Source organism: Vulpes vulpes, chromosome 8 (genome assembly GCF_048418805.1).
Source record: "Vulpes vulpes isolate BD-2025 chromosome 8, VulVul3, whole genome shotgun sequence".
Taxonomy (NCBI): domain Eukaryota; kingdom Metazoa; phylum Chordata; class Mammalia; order Carnivora; family Canidae; genus Vulpes; species Vulpes vulpes.
Genome location: NC_132787.1, coordinates 20615652 through 20639531, shown reverse-complemented (window position 1 = coordinate 20639531; position 23880 = coordinate 20615652). Strand labels below are relative to the sequence as shown.

General features: G+C 39.0%; 1 pseudogene; it reads right to left on the bottom strand.

The window, feature by feature from the left end:
• Positions 1 to 10232: 10232 nt before the first annotated feature.
• Positions 10233 to 22553, bottom strand: LOC112917455 (large ribosomal subunit protein uL24-like; annotated as a pseudogene).
• Between the last annotated feature and the right edge of the window lie 1327 nt (positions 22554 to 23880).

Below are 23880 nucleotides of genomic sequence, written 5' to 3'. Positions count from 1 at the left end.
AAAAAACAAAAAACAAAAAACAAAAACATTATCCATGGAGACAAGGAAAAAGCTCTAGCACTCCTCACTACCTCAGCAGAAAATGGACAACTCTCCCCACCATAATTGATATATATTCCCTATGAAGAATCCATGGATTTGTTTTCTCTTAAATATACATTCATCATTTATACTTCCTGATGTGAAAATTTGGACTAAAAAATGCTGTGTACTTGAGGTCTCTAACTATATGCTACAAGAACAGTGGATGGTATTGGGGAGAATATAGAAAGAAAAGCTCATATCTATCCTCACCCACTGTTGTAAGTTAGATACTGTGGTCACATCCCTGATAGCCATCACCTTTCCCCCATATCCAACAGAATGGATTAACACCACACCCCAATTCCAAGCATGGCTCCTGACTAGTCTAAACCAGTGCTTCTCAAACTTTAGTGAATATAAGACCCATCTGGAGAATTGAAACACAGATCCCTGGGCCCAATTCCCAGAGATTCTGATTTAGCAGGTCTGGGGCGAGGTGTACTATCATTTCTGAACGGAGAACTATGTGTGAGCACAGATTGTAGGAGGCAAGGTTAAAACAAACATTGGCTAGTGGGAGGCCTTGCAGAGAAAATAACTTGTTTTTCATTTCCTTTTTTTTTTTTCATTTTAATTTTAAAATAATCACAAACACAGAAAAGTTACAGAGTACATAACTTTGCTCCAAATTCAGCATTTTTATAATTTTCCATGTCTGCTCATCATTGTCTTTCTCTATTCTCACACATACACACAACTTGTTTTCAAAATTATTTGAGTGGATTACATCATGCTCTTTAACTCTTGATACTTCATGTATTTTTAAAATGAGATTCTCTTATATAGTAGTCCCCGCTTATCCTCAGGAGACACATTCCAAGCCCCCCAGTGGATGCCTAAAACCACGGATAGTACCAAAACATATTTTTGCTTATACATACATACCTATGATGAAATTTAATTTATAAGTTAGGTACAGTAAGAGATTAACAACAATAACTAATAATAAAAGAACAATTATAAATAACAATATACTGTAATACTCATGTGAATTTTATGTGAATGCTTCTTTCTCTCAAAATATCTTCTCATACTGTAGTTGCACTCTTTCTCTTCTCGTGATGATGTGAGATGACAAAATGCCTATGTGATGAGATGAAGTGAGGTGAATGACATAGACATTGTGACGTAGCATTAGGCTACTGACCTTCTGATGATTCATCAGGAGGATACCCTGCTCCTAAACTACAGTTGATCGAGGGTAACTGAAACCGTCATGAAAAAATGAAAACCAGGGATAAGGGGGGACTACTGTATATCCACAGTACAATGATCAAGTTCAGAAAATATAACATTGATCAAAAACTTTAATCTACTGCCTGTATTCCAATGTATCCATTGTCCAAATAGTGTTCTTTAAAGCACTTTCTTTGTTGCTGTGGCACAGAATCCAACTCAGGATCACATGTAACATTTAGTTGTCCAATCTCTTTAGTCTCTTTTGATATGTACCAATCCCTCAGCCATCCTCTGTCTTTAATGACATTGACATGTTTAGGAATACAGGCCATACAGGCCACTTATTTATAGGATATTCCCCAATTTGGATTTGTCTTGCATTTCTTCAGAATTAGATGAAATGAAGCATTTCCAGCCAGAATGCATCTGCCCCTAGTTGATATTAATTCTGATCACTGTCAAAGTGTTACCTGTTAGACAAGAATTTAAGAATAATCTCAAACCTTCTTTCTTTTTAAGATGTGGTTCACAAGAAACAATCTGTTAGATTGAGAAAGCCCTGGAAGTGCAAGCCAATCTCAAAGCAGCAGCAAGTCTGATTTTCCTGCCAAGAATGCTGTCCGGCCCATCTCCTGACCCTTAACCTCTCTATTTCCAAAGCTGGAGTCTGACATCAGTCTACTTTATTTTCCTACTGAGGACAAACACCAAGCTCCCCAAAGGGAGCCTTTGAAGTTCCTCTCACTCGACTAGATATAAGAGTCAATCACTACCTCTCCCGGTCCACACCAGGGTCCTCTCCCACGAACTGAGGCGGAGCAGGACTCAGAACACAGCAGCAACTCACTACAAAGCACTCATCTTTACAGAATTCTCTCTTATCTCCAACAGCTTAACTGTTTTATATCTTTGTTCTGGGAGCAGGGTTTTTACACATGATAGCCCTGGTTTTCAGATAGTTCCTTTTAAAATTTGCATCTTGGTCTCATTGTAATCTGATGCCTCCACTGAAATTCCCAAATTAACATCCAATTAAAATATTCTTCCAACTTATTTGATAGGGTCATAGCATTTAGAGATATTTATGCTACCTGCCATTGAATGGCCTACTTCTGATAACAAAGGAGAATGGAAATTTTAAAGAAAAATACATGAATATTTTGAATCTTGCCTACTTCAATTTACAATGATTCTTTCCCAAATATAATTTTTTATTTCCATCTATATATCAGAATAGCATTTATCAATCATTTCAGAGGATCTCATAACTATTTAGCAGAAGTTTTTAAGTATGTAAGCATCAGGGTTCCTGGGTGGCCCAGTTGGTTAAGTGTCTGCCTTTGGCGTAGGTCATGATTGAGCCCTGCATCTCCCTTTCTGTAGCTCCCCCTGCATGTGCTCAAGCTCATTCACTCTCACTCTCTCTGTCAAATAAATAAAATCTTAAAAAAAAAAAAAAAAAAAAGAATATAAGCATCACATAGAACTGATGTAAATTGTTAATTTACCTTTTGCCAGTCTTTACAAAAAAAATTAACCACTGAGGCTTCATTTTCCTTAACTGTAAAATAAGGATAATCATGGTGCCCTACCTGTTATGGTTTATGTGAGGTTTAAATTAGAAAATACATGAAAAGGGCTTTGTACAGTACCTGCCACAAAGTAAGTGCTCAATTAATGCTAGTTATTGTTATGATTATCATTATCCGAGAGAAAAGCAGTATTGAGGGTCATAAGAAAAACAAGCATCAGAGATATGGTGACCTGTTCAAGAAGACACACTAGTGACTGAGCCAGCACCAGCCTGCCTCCAGAGATCCTGAGTCAACAGCTCTTCCATTTGCACATGAGTCCCTGCAGTAAACACCTGATAATTATTGAAATTTTGACCTTTCAGGAATATTTGAATTTTTTAAAAAAGTCTTTAAGAGAAAGAAATCTAATGTTTATTGTATTTTATTTTACTTTATTTTTTAAAGATTTTATTTACTTTTTCATGAGACACAGGGAGAAAGGGGCAGAGACACAGGCAGAGGGAGAAGCACGTTCCCTGCAGGGAGCCCGATGCAGGACGCTGGGATCACACCCTGAGCCCTAGGCAGGCAGTCAACCACTGAGCCACCCAGGTGTCCCAAAATCTAATGTTTAATAGGAAATTTCAGACTTAATAGGGAACACAAATTTTGAGACAAAAGAAACAAAAGTGACTAAATTTTCAGCCTGGTGCTACAAAATCATCAAAGAATGTGAAACATCAAAGAAGGTTTTTTTTTTTTTTTTTAACTTCATTCCATTTATTTTGGCTCTAAAGAGATGCATGCATTAAACTTGAAGCATTCTATGCTATTGAAATATTTACATCATTCTACATGTGATATGGAGGAACTTTTCTTCCTATCTTGGGATAGAGGTATAATAGATTTCTAGTCTAGGCTCTTATATTTAAAGTGACTTACGGCTTTTCTCAAATGAGGGAGATATCCTACTGGGACCAAATTTGCTACAACCTGCCCCCAAATGAGCACAGGGCACAGTTTGGGACCTTTTGCATCTAATTGTGTTTTGAACTGATTAAGGACACCACCACTGTTAAGTAGTCATGGCTCCCAATATTTTAATCATTGCAGCTGAAAAATATCTTGTTTGGTTTCAGTGTTCTTGCTCTAATTTCACTTTGCCTTGCAGATTTGAAACACAGCAAACATTTTAGTTCAAATTGTGAGATGGGAACTCTGCCTTCCACAAGCTGACTGCTTTTATCTCTTCACAGAAGGGAGCAGATAAAACCCACAGAGAAAATGGCCACCTGAACACCAGAGAAGGCGGTCGTGCTTGTCATGCTTGTGGTCCCTTGGGTGATAATGGGGAAGACATAATGCAGATCTTTGACTATCCCTCACCCCTTACAGACTTTAGGTGATCATCTTATGATCAGGGCTGTTCAAGTCCTGTTCAAGTCCTGACATCCAAATTAAGAGGGATTTTTCAAAGTGTAGTCCAGGTCCCAGGCCCCCCAGGGTTTACTTTTTTTTTTTTTTTTTTTTTTTGAGGCCCCCCAGGGTTTACTTCAGAGTTTTAAACTGTCCTGATGAGGCCATACAGACAAGGAACGCCAAACTCACGAAAAGGAAATGCCAAACTGAATAAAAGACTTCTTCTTTTTTTTTTTTTTTTTTTTTTTTTTGAATGTTTTTTTGAATAAAAGATTTCAGAACAAGTCTGGGAGGGGAAAGACACAGACTGTGAGGAAGGAAGCTAACCTATACTGACAGCATGTTCAATTCTCTGTGCTGAGCACTCTTCATACATTCTGTAATAACTAACCTCCATGGGATCATTGCTACTTTTTAAGGTTTTATTTATTTATTCATGAGAGACACAGAGAGAGAGGCAGAGACAGAGGCAGAGGGAGAAGCAGGCTCCATGCAGGGAGCCCGACTTGGGACTCGATCCCGGGTTCCCAGGATTACGCCCTGGGCTGAAGGCAGACGCTCAACCACTGAGCCACCCAGGCGTCCAGGCTAATTGCTATTCTTAACACCATTTTATAGCTGCAGGAACTGAGACTTAGAGAAGTTAAGGAACCTAACCACGGTAGCCCAGTTTGTAAGATACAAGGAGAAAATAGCACCATAATTCAGATAAGGGCAAAACCAGGGAAGATACTCAGGGAGAACTGTGGGAAGTTCTTTTCTGCCACCCCCAGTCCCCCTCCCCAAGTTTGCTGTGGTTTCCTCTCCTTTGTCTCCACGGTATGAACTGCAGTCCCGCGGGCTTGCTCATGAGCATGATTTCAGGCAGGTACGTCCAGATGACCCCCGTTCAAGGCGATACTCTGTCCTGTATCTCTCTTGCATCGCCCCTCCTGCCCACACACAGTGCTGGAGCCCTTAATACAGGAAATACTCTCAAATCCTGGTCATAATACGTCCATTCCATGATCTGCTCAGAGCAAGTGCTCTGAAAATGGGCTCTTACCATCGGTTTTTCTATCTTTTCAAGTCATTTGGTGGTTTGTGAGGCAAGTGAGTATCTGAAGGACAGAGAGGAGGAAGATGAGTGTTTATTTAAATGACAGGCACATTTATAAATCACCAAAGGAGTAAACTTCAGAGAGGTCAGAAGCTTGGGCCTCCCTAGGAATGCTTCTGGAAATGTGACCTGCACTTATCCAGCCTCAGAGCAAACACTCAGAGAGTGGGGAATGTAGGGGGTAAGCTGGGGTGGTGTGCTGTACCAGCTACCTGTGCAGGTAGGTGCATAGCCACAGTCCTCAGCCCTTATTATTTGTAAGAACTCAACAGACGATAAGGGAAGCATCAAAAAGCAATGAGAAAGCATCAGATTACTCAAGAAATGATGCTGAGGTGATTATTTACTTATATGGAGAATACTAGTTTAGTACAGTTTTAGGATAGTACATGGTATCTTGAGATTAAAAATAAATTCAGGTGAATATATTATTACTCAATAATTCTACAATATCCCCCCCAAGTTGAATTTAAATTCTGCACTCCATAAATAAGGGATTTCTTAACTTAGAAGTACATATATGTAGGGGCACCTGGGTGGCTCAGTTGGTTAAGTGTCAGCCTTAGGCTCAGGTTATCCTCCCAGGGTCCTGAGATCAAGTCCTGCATAGGGTTGCCTGCTCAGCAATCTGTTTCTCCCTTTTCTGTTCCCCCTGCTTGTGCTTTCTCTCTCTGTCAAATAAATAAAATCTTTTCTAAGAAAGGAAATACATATACATTAATATAAAAATATAAAGCAAAATATCAAATAAGTTTAATTGCTACAACTTTGAATTTTTATGTGAAAACTAATAAAATTATTTTTTAAAGATTTTATTTATTTATTCATGAGACACAGAGAGAGAGAGAGAGAGGCAGAGACACGGGCAGAGGGAGAAGCAGGCTCCATGCAGGGAGCCCGATGTGGGACTCGATCCTGGGTCTCCAGGATCACACCCTGGGCTGAAGGCAATGCAAACTGCTGAGCCACCCAGGCTGCCCAAACATCTAATAAAATTAAAAACTAGACAACAAAATGGGAAAACTTTGCAACAAAATGTTATAGGCAAAAGATTGATTATAGGCAAGAAATTAAAATAATATGTTAATGAGACATCATTTCTCATGTATCATATTAGCAAAAATATTTTTTAGTTATAATAACCAATGCTGATATTGAAAAAACCAATCTCATATCTTTCATAACCATTTTTAAAATTTTTTTCACAACCATTTTAAATGGCAAAATGGAAATATTGACTATATCCTAAGGATATCGTCCTATATTTGAAAAATACTTTATTCACAATTGTGCTTTTCATAGTATTAATGATAATAAACACTGGACATGAAGTAAATATTGAACAAAAGCAAATTAGTGATGTAAACTGTAGCAGCTGACATGTTATGCATCCAATTATTCTTGTTTAGAATGTTTAATAATATATAAAACAATTTTATCATGACTTCAAAAGCAGGATAAAAGTTCTACTTTAAGTATGGTCAATAAAATGCAGGAAAAATATATGGAAAAAAAGACTTGCATGATAAAACTATGGGTATGTTTTTTTACTTTCCTAATATTTAAGAGAGTACATGTTATTTTTAAGTGAAAAAAATTAAAAACAGCAATAAACGACATTTGCTTTTAAGTTGAAAAATTAAAAAGAAGAAATTATGGGAAACATTTTTCAAAGAAAGTCTAAGCAGAGTGAAGTAAGGGCAATAGAAAAATGGAATCATTAGATTCAGCTGTGCAGAAGATATGCTTGGAAACTTTTTATTGTGGTGTTTCAATTAATCTTTTCCTATTAATGTGTATTTTCAACAAAATGTTGTTCATGCTCTTTATAGTGACATCTTAAGCAGAGCCCATACAGCTTCATGGCATTTCAGTAATTCAGTATGTGCTGGGCCAGTCTTCTGGCATCTTTCAGAACATCTCAGTAGAAAAAGGTGCCAAGTGAAAATCCAAGAAGCCTGCAGAATTTGAATCCACCCTTCTTGGCAGAAATAGATTTAAGATCGGAATGCAATTCTCCATAACAACCTTATCAGTGTTTGGAGTCTGCTTATTTCTTGGTACCATGTTCCAGGAAAGTGTTGCTACTAAACCTGTTACCATTTTTGCCTTAGCTATGGGCCTTGGGCTAAGCCATGATCATTGCTACAATCTCTGCTTATCAAACTGGAGCAGGCATGATATTGAATAAACCTTGCAATAAATGACACAGAAATATTGATAGAGAGATAAAATGCTAAACTCTTTTCAATAGGAGCTTTGTACAGATATTCAAATATATGGGCCTAAACGCAGCTCAATCAGATTGTATCCCTCTGAAGAATGCTAATTATAGTAACCTACTCTAGTACTTTTCCTATAGAAGTAGGTTTATATTGGAGAACACTGTTTTCCTTCAAAAACTCACCCATCACAGCTGCTTCACACAGACTTTCATTTCCCTGAAAGGATGGACACCTGCCTCAGACGTCACTTCCTACCCATGTTTGGGTGTAAACCAAGATATCACAACACCAGGTTTTGAATACGTGTTCACTTCCTTGTAGTCTGTTTAAGTGTCTGTCTTTGCATTGTAGAATTTCTGAGAGAATGTATCAGTGGCAGTGGGTAGTACTAGAGGGTGGCTGGGGAGTAATGGATGAATATTTAAGAAAACTTGTTAGCACCACCTGTTCTGTTTACTTCTGATGTGCATGCTATTTTATTCACAGGTTACAATTCACCCATTCCCACTGCATTTGAAATCTCTCCCTAAGTGTCTAATACTAATATTAATATTTCTTAATATATACTATCTCCCTGAATTCACAGGCATACACACGCCCATGAAAATTTGTACCACATTGATTTTTCAGTAGCTATATTACAAACCTACATTAACGTTACATTCTTAGGGTTTCATCATCTCTTTTTCAATCATTAGTATTTTCTTCCCATTTAATATTTATAACCTTCTTTTTCTCCTTTGCAGATTTTCTTGTTGTCAGCCCTATTATTAGACCAAAGACTGGGATATAGAGAGAGAGGAGATCTCATTTTCTCTACTCTCACCCCTGTGGCAACACAGCCCACCAATCCAAGTGACATTATCCACAGCACCAGTCATATTTATTTCTGATAGACCTTTTGTCCTTTCTCAAGAGTCCTGTTAAGAGTCCCATTGCATTAGATGCTTTCATGTTGCTCCAGTTCTCAATATTTACCCATTTCTTCCACCAAACTGATGGAAGTATCAGCCTCTACTATTTTTCCCTCAAAACTTAGTCTCTCTGTGCTCTTTTCATCCATAACTAGGTCAGCTTGGACCTGATAAGACACAGGTTTTGGAAACAAAACTAATTGTGTTGTCATCCACCTGAAAATGTTCTTATAAAGCAAGTAGACATGACCATTTTGAATGCTTTAACTGCCATCGTTTATTCAAAGTTAATGAGACATACTGGCATTTTATTTACCCCACAAATATTTATGAAGCACCTACTATGTGCCAAGAACTATGCTATATGGAGTTATTCAAGAATGAGTAGACAAGACACTATTTCTTTCCTCAAGGAGTTTGACCAAAACATCCATTAGAAAGTGCCAGACTAGGGACCCTTGGGTGGCACAGTTAAGCGACCAACTCTTGATTTTGCCTGGGGTTGGGCTCCATGTTCGCAAGGAAATCTGCTGTGACTTTCTCTACCTCCCCTTCACCCCTCTGCTCTGTGTCCTCTCTCTCTCTCTTAAATAAATAAATATTTTTTTTAAAAAGTGGCAGCCTATTTTTGTAAGTCATTTAAAATTGGATAGGTATTAAGAAAAAAGGAAATCTTGCTGTTAAATATTTTATGAATTTTAAGTCCAGTTCATTGGGCTTGAAGATGGAATTCTAAAAATCTGAATTAAGGTAAAATTTGAATCAAATAAAAAATTATCTTTAAGCATTAGAATCTCATCAAGAACTGTCATATACTCACAGTCTCCAAGTTATGAGGAAGTCCCTGAAATAGGGAGGAGCAAATGAACAATTCCCTTCTCATGGAATTACACTCACTGAGAGGCAAAATCCCATCTCTTACTCAAATTGTTATTTTCCTCTTTATTTTATGAACAATTTTAAACTTTAATATAATAATTTATAAGCTAAAAACTTACAGAAAGAGAAAGAAAGAAAAGCAAAAGGAATAGAAGAGGGAGGAAGGAGAGACTGTAAGAGGGATAATGATGGAGGGAGGAGGAAAGTACATCTCAGAATGCATGAAATACAAGTAAAGAATGGACAAGGAAGAAGGCGATGGAGGTGAGATATTCTGAATCTCACTTTAGAAACAGGAGGAGGGAGGAAGGCTCATTGGCTAGTTTGAGGGAAGCACTGAGGAAAGATAAGGGATCTTCCCTGCTTCCAGTTAGGGTTGCAAAAGGAGGCTGCCTCTCTCAAGCAGTCACCACACTAATGGAAAGGGCAGGATGTCATAGCAGAGAAAAAAATAGTGACCCCGTGTAAATGGACAGAGAAGGAAGTTTGAGACCAAGTCCCCAAAGTTTGTTTCTACTCCGTGTGGTGTAGATGGAACCCCAAAGTGCTGAATCTAAGGGTAAGAATGTAAAGGCATGTGAATGGAGACCTAGTCGGGCTGCCACAGGGCCACTGTACAAATCACTCTCTGCTCTGGTGAAGGGTGAGATGATCCATGATCCAGTAGGCTAGTGGCCAGATAGAGAACAGGGCAGGAACTTGGATGGAACCATATTGAGCAAGATAATGCCAAGTCAGTCAAGGAGAACCACTTTGCTCCAGTCCAGCTATGTGACCAGACCACGAGTCATCAGTGCAGACCTCAGCCAAGAATGCCAGCAGAGCAAGCAGCAACCTGGCAGACAAGAGACATTACCACAGAGAGCAGAGAAACCAGAATACCAAACAAGGAAGCCATCCCCACCTCAAAGCCACAAGGTCACAAAACCAAATCCTGCCAGGTGAAGTCTAAAAGACCAAACATTCGACATCTACCTAAAGAGATTGTTTAAATTTTTGTAATGGATCAAACTTTAAATGGAAATGGACAGGAGTCAGCTTTTTCTTAACCATCCAGCAGGTGGAGCCTTGATGAAGATCAGATCTGCTTTAGACAATTAAGCTTTATTTTTCTTTTTAGCTTTTTTGAGATATTTGACATTGCATAAGTTTAAGGTGTACAGTGTGTTAATTTAATACAATGAAGTATTAGAGAAATAATGCAACCACATTTCCTCTGCATCTCTGACTTGGAGAGGTTAGTAAATATAGGACTCCCAAAAATATGACTTCTCTTATTAGTCAATATATGGTAATTGATGTCAAATTGCTGTTTCTAATCACTTGCAGAGAAATAAAGAACGCTCTCCATCAACCTTCCTTGATCTCTGCAGCCAGAAGCAATCCATATCTCTTCTGAATTTTCATAGCAGATCAGTTCTTGAAATGTGGACCCTAGACCATCAGAATCAGTGCCACCTCAGAACTTGTTAGAACTGTTAACTGATGGGATGCCAGTTAAGTGTCCAACTCTTGATTTGGGCTCAGGTCATGATCTCAGGGTCGTAAGACTGAGCCTGGAGAGTAGTTTCACATTGAGCATGGAACTTGCTTAAGATTCTCGCTCTCCCTCTCCCTCTGCCCTTTACTGCCCACCCCCAACCCCACTTGCATGCACACAAGCACTCTCTCTCTTTCTCAAAAAAAAAAAAAAAAAAAAAAGGAAAGGAAAGAAATGCAAGTTGTTGGGCTCCATCCCAGACCTACTGTAGCAGGAACTTGGGGAGGGGAGGCAGTAATCTATATTTTAACAAATCACTTAAGAATTATCAGAACACTTGCTAGAGAACCACTGTCACAGAACTTTGTACCTCTTTTATGAGATCTATTACATTTCATCATTATGGTTTTAGTTTTACTGTTCCATGGCTCCCAGGTTGGAATATCCTATATCATCAGACTATAAATATGCATTAATCATCCTTCTTGCAGTCATCACCAGACCCCTGAGTCATTCCTTGCAGATTTACCTCTGGGTTCACTATTACTCTTGCCAACACTTCTCTGGACATAATTCATAATACTTTCAATATCTATGTAAATGTCTTTCTCATGTCCGGGCCTCTAACGTAATTCATTGCAAGTCCTCCTCTCTGCTTCAGCTGCTCACTCTATGAGCATGCCATCGATCCATCACCAATAATTACAATCCACAATGTCATTCTCAATCAGCTCACTCACTTACTGCCATCTACTTCCTATCTTTCTAACTACCCTCACTCTTACAGCTTTAAATCCCCATAATCACACTGATCACCACAATTCCATGGCAACTTGCCTCTCACATGTCCTATTTTCCTATCTTACTCAGTTGGATTAGAATGGATCATTATAATCACATCCATGCAGTATTCTCATCTCTCTTCATCCTCTCTTTTTGTGTTATTCACTTAGTGAACTCCAGCCCTGGTCAAAGCCAATGCTCAGCTTGGTCTCTCCCTGCACTGCTGACTTATAGGACTAGAGAAAAATGTAAAACCACACTGACCAGTCTCATTCTAAATACTTAACTATTAGACCTCAAGGGAATGTGGCAGTCATAATATATTCTCTTAATCCGTTCATACCCCCAGTCTTCTAGATGACTACTTCAAACCTTCTGCTCCCTCTTCAAATACCAACAGCCCCTGCTCAATCCTTACTTTCAGCCTGCTGATAGCCTCACCTCTTATTTCACTGAAAGAACAGAAGCAAGTTAAACAGAGCTTGCGAAAGAACCTGCCAACGCCTCTATGTTATTTCCTGTGCCTTCTGTCCTCTCGTTATGAATTCACCCCTTACAGAAAATCTTCAGAACAAACTTGTGCAGATTTGCTGCCTCAAATTTTTCTCCTCCTATTATCCTGTTTACCCTTTGACTTTGCCCCATTAATCCACTGAAGCTACTCTTGTCAAAGTCACCTGTGACCTCCATGATGCTAAATCAGTGGTCCTCTGTTTTCCTCTTACTTGCCCTGTCAGCAGCACTGTACATAGTTAATCACTCCCTTCTGTTTGATACTTTTTTTTTCACTTGGCTTCTGGGATGCCATACTCTCCTGATTTACCTTGTTTTTCATTGACTCCTTTTCAGACTTTACTAGTTCCTTCTCTTTTCCCCAACACCTAAACAAAGGAGGACCCCAGGGCTCAGACACTGGACCTCTTCTCTTATCAGTCTACCTTTACTAAAGTTCTCCACTCCAACTTGAACTCCAAAGTCTACATCCATCTGCATGGACACCCGAACTTGATTGTCTAATAGGGAACTTTCAGTCTGATCAGCAGCATTTGGCACAAAATCGCTCAGGCTGCTGGGTTGAAGAAAGGGCTCAAGGGGAACAAGACATGATATAGGGGCCCTAATGAGAAAGTTAAGTCCAGGTAAAAAGTAATATTGGTGTGAACTTGAACTCTAGTGGTGGTGATAAAGATGAAAATAAGTGGACTCATTTAAAATTATCTTAAAGGTTGAGTCAAATGACTTGGTGATGGATTGGATGAAGGTGGGAAGGAAGAGAAAAATTATTGTAAAAGACATTACCTCTTAATGTTCAAGGTCATGACAATCTCTCAGAGAAATGAACCAAATTATCCTGTGGGAAGATATGTCAGAAGTGTGGTGAAATGATACCAACTTTCTTAGGCCAATTATTTTGTAACAATCAATTTCCTGGCAAAGTTCTATTTTTCTGTAATACCCACTAATTGCTTATCCAGCCCATAGCAGATCCAAAACTTCATCTCAGGAGAAAAGTTTTACATACAAATATGTGAATATCTGATAAAAAAATGAAAAGAACTCTAGGAAGACTCAGGAATAGGTAATAAACTCATGCCTATAATGAAGGCAGACTCAAGAGCTGTGATCACTACACCTGAGTTCCTATACATCTGCCTCTAAACATAAAACTGTTTCCTGTATACGAGGTAAAAGGGCGATAAATACTTGTGGACTGATTGTCTCAAGCTGAATACAACCAAATTTTAGGTGTCCCTGTAGGAATTCTGATATCACTTTATTTTTATCTTTTTATGGTGCAAAAATAAGCCTAGCTCACATTTATTGCTCATTTGTGGCCTGTTCCTTTCCACCATGACATCCCCTAATTCTTCATAAACATAGAACTTAGCTCTCCTTTTATCTTTATGAAAAGTGCTTTTCCAAAAAAAAAAAAAAAAGCAGGAGGTGGAGGAGGAGGAGGAACACTTCTTTCATTAAAACAGAAGGAAAGAGGAAAGTGATGGGCAGAGAAATAGGTGTGTCATGGGATTGCTCTCGGAAAAATGAGGGAGCACCATCTGATTCCTTTTTTTCTTAACAAACTGGAATGAAGGAGAAGGAAAAGTGAGAGAAAGGGAGACAGCTAAAAGGGAGAGGGAAATATGTGAAACAGCTAAAGAGAGCAAGAGGGTGAGAGAGGAACTAATTAAGAAAATTCTTATTTGTAGAATGGAAAATGACTAGATTGACAAGAAGTCCCACTTGCTATGAGATGCTAGGATGCTGCTGGGTTCTTATTTTATATTTCTGTGTTCAGAATAAAAGGATCCATGGAAAGTTTGGGCATTAAGGAAATCATATGCTGTGTAAATAAACTAAATGTAAACTTTTATCTTAAAATTATAAGACTCTTTAGGTTTTTTACTTTGAAACAAATAGCTACCTATTAGCTGTGTTGAAAACAATAAGGAAAAAAATTAATCAACAGGAATTCTGTTAATTGTCACTTAAGCAAAACCATTTCCTTTCTTTGAAATCCAGCTGGAAATGTTCACAGGGCAAGGAGTTAGCGGCAAACCCAAGGTACAAACACTCATTACAGGACAAACAGAGGAAATTATTCCATCATAAATCTGTCAGTCATGAAAACAGCCCATTCAGACCCTTACAAAGCCCTTATCTGCTCACTGGCTCTCCTGCTCCAGCTATTTCTCTTTCCTTTCCTCAAGAAGGGACAGAGATTTCGTCATTGGAATCACAGGAACTTGAAATGTGGGAGGGGCATTGAAATTCATCTGGCTCAGGACTCTCCATATGTTCACATTGCTTTTATATAAATCATAAGGAAGGCAAGCCATAAGACACTCTCAACTCTAGGAAACAAACTGAGGGTTGCTGGAGGGGAGGTGAGGGGAAAGGGGGAAATTGGGTGATGAGCATTAAGGAGAACACTTGAAGTAATGAGCACTGGGTGTTATATGCAACTGATGAATCACTAAATTCTGCTCTGAAACTAATAATACAGTATATGTTACTTATATTGAATTTAAATCAAAATGTTTTAAAAATCATAGTTTATGCACATAAATCTCCTGTGAAAGAGAACTCCATAGCTCTGTAGGACACCCACTGCAGGTTGGACAGCTCTTTCTTCCATTGAACTGAACTCATTTCCCTGATGTGTCCAGCTCTTTTGTGAATTTGCCTTTTTGTAGGTTTTCATGACTCTAATGCTTTTCCATATGCTGTCCCCTCAAAGAGGGAAGATAGCAATCATGTGCTCTCCTCACCTCTTTCCTCTAGTAGACATTCCTTATTCTTAATTCTATTTCCTCGGGATCCCTGGGTGGCGCAGCGGTTTAGCGCCTGCCTTTGGCCCAGGGCGCGATCCTGGAGACCTGGGATCGAATCCCACGTCGGGCTCCCGGTGCATGGAGCCTGCTTCTCCCTCTGCCTGTGTCTCTGTCTCTCATTCTCTCTGTGTGTGACTATCATAAATAAAAAAAATTTTTTTTTTAATTCTATTTCCTCTTATGTTCTTTCAGAATATTTCTTTGTGCCCTGTTTGATTATATTTTCAAGTGTGGTGTTCAGAGCTAGACACAATTACCCAAGTATCATGCCTGATAAGGAAGAGTAGAGTGAAACTATAAGCCTTTCCTTTGAAGTGTTATATTTATTGTTTGATGTATGATTAATATAGTTATTACATATTATCAAAATGATATTTAATTCAAAATATTAATGGTCCAATGATCCAATAACTTTTGGTGATAACGTCACACTATTGACTCATTGTGGCATATGCTGAATAATGATCCTTTAAAGACATCCATGTCCTCGTCCCTGGAGCCTGTGAATATGTTAACTTGCAAGGCAAAGAGAACTTTGCAGATGCCATTAAGTTAAGGATCTTGAAAAGGGGAAGTTATTCTGGATTATCTGGGTAGTTCAATGTAATTCAAAGGTTCTTACAAGAAGGAGGCAGGAGGGCCAGAGTCAGAGAGGGGGCTATGACAACAGAAGCAGTGGTCAGAGTGATGGAGGGCCACAGAACTAGTGTGGGCAGCCTCTAGGAGCTGGAACAGGCAAGCATATTCTCCCCAGGAGCCCCACAGAAGAAACACAGCCCTACTGAATCATTTTAGACCGCTGACCTCCATAACTGGAAGAGAATGAATTTGTATTCTTTTAAGCCACTCAACTTGTAGCTCAATTTTTATATAGCAGAAACAGGAAACTAAAATACTCATTTTTAGCTTAAGTTAATATAGGTCTTCTTCATAAATAAATACTATAGCAAAACTCCATATCACATTTATATGATTGATTTTATAGATACAAAAACAAAAACTTTAACAATTATCTACATCAGTATTTTTTTACTGGCTTCATCTCATCCCTTCAACTATCAAGAATTTATGAAAACCTGATCGTGATATCCAAGTGTGCATGATTCTATACTCATGGAATCTACAGATGTTTTCATAAGCATTTCTTTCTCTCTCAAATCAACAACCAAAATATTTATTCAGAGAGATCAAAAGAAAAAAAACAAGATGTGCCTCCCTCCACATTTTAGAAGTCATCATTTTTCAATGACTGTTGTATTTCATTCAACCTACATGTTGCAGTTGTATCTGAAAGAATTCATGTGGCTTTCACAAAGGCCTTGAACTGGTTCACACTTCTGACACTAATTCTATCATAGAAGTCTAATGAACTTGCTCTTTGTGAATCTGTGCTGGTTTCTGATGACCACAGCTTTCTTTTCTAGGTGCTCCTAAGTCACTAATTTACTAATATAATCAGGAATTTTACCTAGGACCAACGTTGCATTCATTTTTTTAAAACTTATTTATTTATGAGAGACATATATAGAGAGAAAGAGGCAGAGATACAGGAGGAGGGAGAAGCAGGCTCCATGCCGGGAACCCGACATGGGACTCGATCCCAGGACTCCAGGATCACGCCCTGGGCCAAAGATAGGTGCTAAACCGCTGAGCCACCCAGGGATCCCCCAACGATGCATTCATAGGCTTCAGTGGGATGAATTTAAATACTTAATAAACTCTTTTTTAATAATAAAAAATAAAATATCTGCACATTGCTCATCTTTTAAAAATTATACTCATATACCTCTTTGATGAAGTGTCTGTTCAAGTTTTTTTGTCCATTTTTTTGGAAGGGAACTGTCTATTTCCTTATTATTAATTTTCAAAGTCCTTTCTAACATTCTGGATACAAGCATTTGTTGAATATATGATGTGCAAAACTTTCCCCTGTCTATACTTTGTCTTTTCATTCTCTTTGTAATGTCTTCCACAGAGTAAACATTTCACATTCAATAAAGTACAATTGGCAAAGTTTTTCTTTTAAAGATGGTGCTTTTGATTTTACATCTAGAAACTCCTGGTCTATCCTCTTTCCTTCTCCTTGTGCCTGAACTAGAAACTTTGGGAGCTCTCTCTCTGTCCACAATGATGTCTGCCTCTTGGTTTCAGATAATCTTGAATCATGCTGGGCAATACAGAGTTTTTTTGTTTTCTTTTTCCAGAGTTTTTAAAAATAGGTAAACTCATGGCCATTTTCATGTTACTTCAAATTCTGGTCTTCTGCCCCAGTCTGCCTGTTCTTACTTATTTTTCAGAATCCTCAGGTAGCTGTTCCATGCAGGTTTTTCAGGTTTTATAGCTGTACACAGTGGGAGACACAAATAGTGTGCTTGCCACATCCATCCCAGAACAAGAACCATGACGTCAGTGTTTTTTAACATCAAACTCTGGAGTAGGTCTGTGGCAGTTTCTCCCCACCTCCTCTTTCTGACTCATTCTCGGCAACTGTAGTCTTAATTACAGAGGGGACCAGACAAGTGGCAGCAAGACAATGGTAGCATCTGCTGTCACTGAGGCTGAGGTATGGTGCAGCTTCTCTATCTGCCCATCCCCAGTCTTTGTTTGGAGTTCAGGTTTATTTTAAGATATATGTTAACATCATGACATACCGCCCATAAATACTTCACTGTAAACATTTAGAGAGGATTCTTTTCTATATGACCGTAATGCCATCACCACACTCAAATTAACAATAATTTTCTAAGATCTAGATTATATTCAAATTTCTTCAGCTGTCCCTCAATATGCATCTGACCAAATCTTAATATTTTAAAGGATGGTAACTTTGCAGAAGTAATCTTAGCTGGCATTCAGGAAGGGTCATAATCTTTTTAGTGTGTACAAATATCTTCTTAGTGTCCATATGTCTTACCTACATATCTCTCCCATGATGTTCCTTTACTGGCCTCTTGATCTCCAACAAGGATATGAAACAGAGGAGAACACAAGTAATTTGCAAAACTGTTTGCAGATAATCAAGGAATTAATCATTTTTAGCCTAAATCTATTATTCTTGAAAACCCATCATACGTTGAGTTAAAGATACTTTTTTATAGTGGTATGTTTCAGTCCGCCAGTGATGACCTTATTAGTGGGTTACAAAATCAATTTACTGTATCTGGACCAGCATCTTTTCAAAAAATAAATAAAAAAGAATAGAAACTTTCAAAGCACATCCCACACAGGAAAGTGCTTTATGACATTTTGTTTTAGTTCTCTGTATGTAAATATATGTGTTGTGTGCTACAATAGAAATATACCCCTTATGATAAGCTGTGGTCAAGAATTTTGAAAGCCATACATCATAGACAATCCAAAGGGGTTTTGTATCTTAGAGGGCTAGCCCCTTTTCCAATATCTGTAGAGAATGCTTAAATCCAGGACCCAGTCTTTCCTTTTTCCCTGTATGTCTGGTTCACATGAGATTTCCTATGGATTCAAATATCTGGATAGTGGAGATGGTCAGCAGTGCACTCACCAACTGGTTGGGCTTTCCTTCTTAGAGGGCTCAGAATACTGTGGAATCAGATGATGTTACCAAAAGGAAAACATAAAGGATATAGACAGAAATCAGAGCATAGAGCAAGAAAGGGGAGAGGACACTGGTATGAACCCTTAGGCCAACAATCCTATTTATAAATCAGCATGCATGAGAGCAAAGATGAGAACACGTCACACCATTCCTTTTTTTTTTAAAGATTTTATTTATTTACTCATGACAGACACAGAGAGAGAGAAAGGCAGAGACACAGGGAGAGAGGGAAGCAGGCTCCCTGCAGGGAACCTGATATGGGACTCAATCTCAGGACACAGGGATCACAACCTGAGCCGAAGGCAGACACTCGACCACTGAGCCACCCAGGTGTCTCCAAGTCAAACCATTGTTGAAGTACAAACCAATGACCAATATACAGAGACACTTCAGGTAGTGGTTGAGGACCTGGGCTGTAGGACTTGACCCTCTGAGAGCTAATCCCTATTCTCTCCTTACTAGTTCTGTGCCCTTGAGAAAGTGAGCCTCTCTGACTCATTTTTGTCACCTATAAACTGGGAGGAAAAACGTTATCTCAGGTTTGTTGTGAGGATTAAATGAGTCAGTATATGTACCAAGTCAGTATATAGCTTCTGGCAAATAAAAGAGTCAGTGAAAGTAACCATATTTTTCAAAGGTTTGTGGAGGTGAAAGGGAAAGTAGAGAGCAATAAGGAGATGACTAGATAAAGCAAAATACAATGCTTTTCAAATGTAATCACAATATTTTCATTAGACAAGATAGGGTTCAATAGCAAGACAGTCCTGAAACTGCTTGTAACATTTTATTCTCTGTTAAATATGTCAGTTGCTCATCATACTAACTTGATTGAAGTTACATTATTGAAATCATGATATTCAGAGAAATTAATACTGAATTGAGAAACAAAATACTAATTCTCTTTTTTTAATACTAATTTTCTAATATTAGTGTCTATATCTAATCTACAAGTGCCTTTATTTTTAAATTGCCTATATTTAGCCACATTCATCCCTCCTACTGGGTGTTGTCTTCTCCACAGAGATACCAGTTATCCAGGGCAGGGAGGACTCAGGCAAGCAGAGCAAGGAGAGCATAGGAAGGAGTGTGTACTGCATAGGAAGGCAGCTATCTGTTGAGGATGCGTTGGTCCCAGGGGACATGTGGTTCTCAATGATGGGTCCCAGATTCTAGCGAAAGACAATTGGTGAATGAAAAGAGTGGACGTGCTTGTGGAAGCCCTGTTTCACTAGCAGGCACACAAGTCCTAGAGGGGAATGGCTATTGTAAGATGACAGCCCGTGGGTTAGCTGTCATCCACACCCTCCACCATTAAGGATAACTTTGCCTGATGTATTGTCACAGCTCACAAACATTGTTTTCCCTACCTTCCAAAGCATGAAAGAATAGAGACAAAGCATACTTTTAATCCTTCTTTTTAACCAAATCACTACATATATAAATCTGATTAAAAAACAATGTTGATCATACTTTATTTTTAATTGGTTACAGACGATGACACGGACACTTCCTATATGTATTTTTTTTTAAGTAGAGCCCAATTCAGGTCTTGACCCCATGACCCTGAGATCAAGACCTGAGCTAAGATCAAGAGTCAGACACTTGATCAACCGAGCCACCCAGGCGCCCCTCCTATATGTATTAATTACAAACAAATGTCCTTGGTTTGAATAGTGTTTTAAAGGTAAACACTACAGACATCTGGGTGGCTCAGCCGTTGAGTGTCTGCCTTTGGCTCAGGGCTTGATCCCAGGATCTGGGACCGACTCCCACATCGGACTTCCTGCATGGAGCCTGCTTCTCTCTCTGCCTAGGTCTCTGCTTCTCTCTCTGTGTCTCTTATGAATAAATAAATAAAATCTTTAAAAAATGATAAACACTAATTTCTAGCATTCTTAAGGAAATTAGTCCATTTTTCTTTTATCTTATAAATTAGATGATAGTATTCCTGTTTCATTCCTACTTCTTACATTTTTCTTTATTTTTAAGATTTTATTTATTTATTCATGAGATACACAGAGAGAGAGAGAGAGAGAGAGAGGCAGAGACACAGGTAGAGGGAGAAGTAGGCTACATGCAAGGAGCCCAGCACAGGACTCGATCCCGGGTCTCCAGGACCACACCCTGGGCTGAAGGTGACACTAAACTGCTGAGCCACCCGGGCTGCCCTTACTTTTTTTCATTTTAATAGTTTTTATTTAAGATATATAAGATTACTTTATTCCTGCATCTTCTCAATTCTTCTTCCTTCTATTTGCCCTTTTCCTTTCCTACCTGGCGAGATTTGGCTTTACATTCAGGATCTTTTTCAAACCTTTGTCCGGTTTCAGTCTAGTGATAACCACCTTGCAAGGGTGAATGCCCACATGGACAGCTGTGCCATCCGCCTTCTCTCCCTGTCCTTGTTCAGTGTAGATGACGCATTTCTTCCTGTAAACCTGGACTACTTTGCCAATTTGCTGACCTTTGTAGTGTCCTTGCACAACCTGTACTTCATCATCCTTTCAGATGGCATGGATTGAACATTGCAGTTCTGTCTCAGCGTTTTGGAAAGGAGGGAAGACATAAACTTCCTGTGAATGTGGGAAAGTGTACTGAACTGCCTTTTATAGTTCTTGCTCTGGTCAGAAGTCACAAAGGGATTAAACTTCTTTTTGGCTGTTAGCACTTCCTTAGTTTTTAGTTTTTTTTAAGATTTATTTATTTTTATTTTGGAGACAGCACACACACAGGTGTATAAGCAGGAGGAGGGGCAGAGGGAAAAGGAGAGGGAGGTAAAGAATCTCAAGCAGACTCCCTGCAGAGTGTGGAGCCCTACATAGGCTGAATCCCATGACCCTGAGACCATGACCTGAGCTGAAATCAAGAGTTGGATGCTCGAGCAGCCCTGGTGGCTCAGTGGTTTAGTGCCGCCTTCAGTCCAGGGTGTGATCCTGGAGACCCGGGATCGAGTCCGTATCAGGCTCCCTGCGTGGAGCCTGCTTCTCCCTCTGCCTGTGTCTCTGCCTCTCTCTGTCTCTCATGAACAAATAAATAAAATCTTAAAAAAAAAAAAAAAGAGTTGGATGCTCAACCAACTGAGGCGCCCCTTTTAATTTTTACTTTTATTTATTTTTAAAGATTTTATTTATTTGTTCATGAGAGACAGACAGAGAGAGAGAGAGAGAGAGAGAGAGAGGGAGAGAAGAGACACAGGCAGAGGGAGAAGCAGGCTCCTTGTGGGGAGCCCAACATGGGACTTCATCCCAGGTCTCCAGGATCATGCCCTAGGCTGAAGGCGGTGCTAAACCGCTGAGCCACCCAGGCTGCCCTAATTTTTACTTTTAAATGCAAGTATAAGCTCCCAGCCTTGGGAGGATTGGATTCATGTACATTAGACTTTACCTTTTTGACTCTCCTTTCCTGGATCATTGCTCAAATGGGGCCCTCTCTGACAATCTTTTATGGTCCCTACCCCCACAGGGTCAATATCACATAGCATCCTAACACATCTGGAGTCCAGAGGGAAGGAAGACAGGGAGTGTGTTTTTCACGTATGCATGCTATTTATATATAATATGCCTCCAGTATTTATGGCTTGAAACAAACCAGCTGTAATGTGAAGCCCTACTGTATAATAAACAGTGTTAATAACCAACTCCTAGAAATTGCTAACTTGTGGAAAGAACAGTTAAGCCAATTAAATACCACCCTTATGGCAAATAATGAAGATTGCTTCCCTAAAACCAACATCCAAATTTCAAGTAGTTTAATAGGGTTGAATTTTAAAACAATACTTTTGAAGCAAATAGTGGGAGACAGAAAATGTCTAGTAGAAAAGAGCCTTCTCTAGGTGTAGAACATTTGGTTGATCATATGCTCAGTACATTTCATCTACTTTTCACGGGGTTCTATCGTAGGACTGCTAGGTTGGTAACACTGCTTTCCTTTCGCAAATTACAGCAATAATGCCAAGACTTAGTATCCTATCACATGATACACATTTTTGTTGCTGAATTACATAAGAAATGTTGGTATTTTTCTTACTCTCTTGCGCATCATTTGGGCCTCTTCTCTTTTTCCTAGCCTCATGCTTTTTCCTGATAGAAATCTTGGTTTATATAAAAAGTGCTCGCTTCCTAATTTTACAAAGGAGAAAACAAAAAACTTAATTAGAAATAAAGTAACAAACTATAAAAGTCTCTTACTAAAGCTTTCCTTCTTTAATATAAAAAGACGTAGGCTAATCATTTCATTTCTCTTGAATTTTCTGTCTTTTTCACAAAAGAGTGTTTTTCTGTACCTCCTCTTCTCATCTCACAGGAAATGTCTCCACACAATGATTATATTTTCTATCAGTTGGTTTGCCTTGATTGGGTTCAACCCAGGTGGGCGGCTTTCTGTTTTTGGTTTTGTTTTTTTGTTTTGGGGTTTTTTGTTTTTTTTTTTTTTGCAGAAGTTCAAATTGAGTACTGGCTCCCCTCACATAGAAACCACAAGTCTCAGTTTCTCCTACGTTGAGGCAAAAACAATGCTCACCATCTTATTAGTGGTTTTCTGACAAACTTACTATTTCATGATCTCTTTGTTTCATAAACTTGGCCATGTTAATTATCATTAACCCACTAAATTGGCCAAAGCTACCAGTGTTACCTGTATCTGTCAAGAAGTAATTTCTGCCAGGAGCCTACTGTGTTCAGAGACATCTTGAAATGATGAATGGAACTTTTTTATCTGTAATAGGAGCTCCTCTCTGTCACTAGTGGGAACAATTTTAAGGCTCATATGAGTTTCCATACTTGGCCCAGATTCATCCCAACAGTGTCATCCATTAGTGAGTCCCAAATGCCTGATTCTAGAATCTGTCCCTAATATGATTAGGGCACCTGTTCCAAAATACCTCCTGCAGGAACATTCTAAAATCTCTGGAGAAGGCATTTGGAGGAACTGTAAGACACTAGTGTGGGAGAACTCCTCAACACTAGACCGGATGTGACAACCTCAGTTCAGATCTTGGTTTTGCTATTTTCAACTGTGTGACTTTGGATATGTTACTTTGACCTCTCTGTGCCTCGGTTTCTTCATAAACTGGTTATTCACTATCCTTTTGCCTCATATTGACCCCATGGTGACTGACACTTCAAGCCTGTATCACTGAGACTCCCTTGATGGCAAGCTTCTAGTTGTTTCAGTCAAAGGGAAATTGGAAAGTGGAAGGGAGTATTAAAGGATTTGTTCTCCCAACACCTCACCAACCCCAAGCTGTTCTCATCACCTGCTATTCCCACCTCCACAGCCTAGGGCTTGGACCACATGTCTTCATGACTGCAGATGGTCTCTTAGAGCAGCTCTCCCTAGGATAGCTCTTCATCAGGCTCTAGTTACACCATTTCCTTGGTTGCCCTTTCAACCTGTGAGT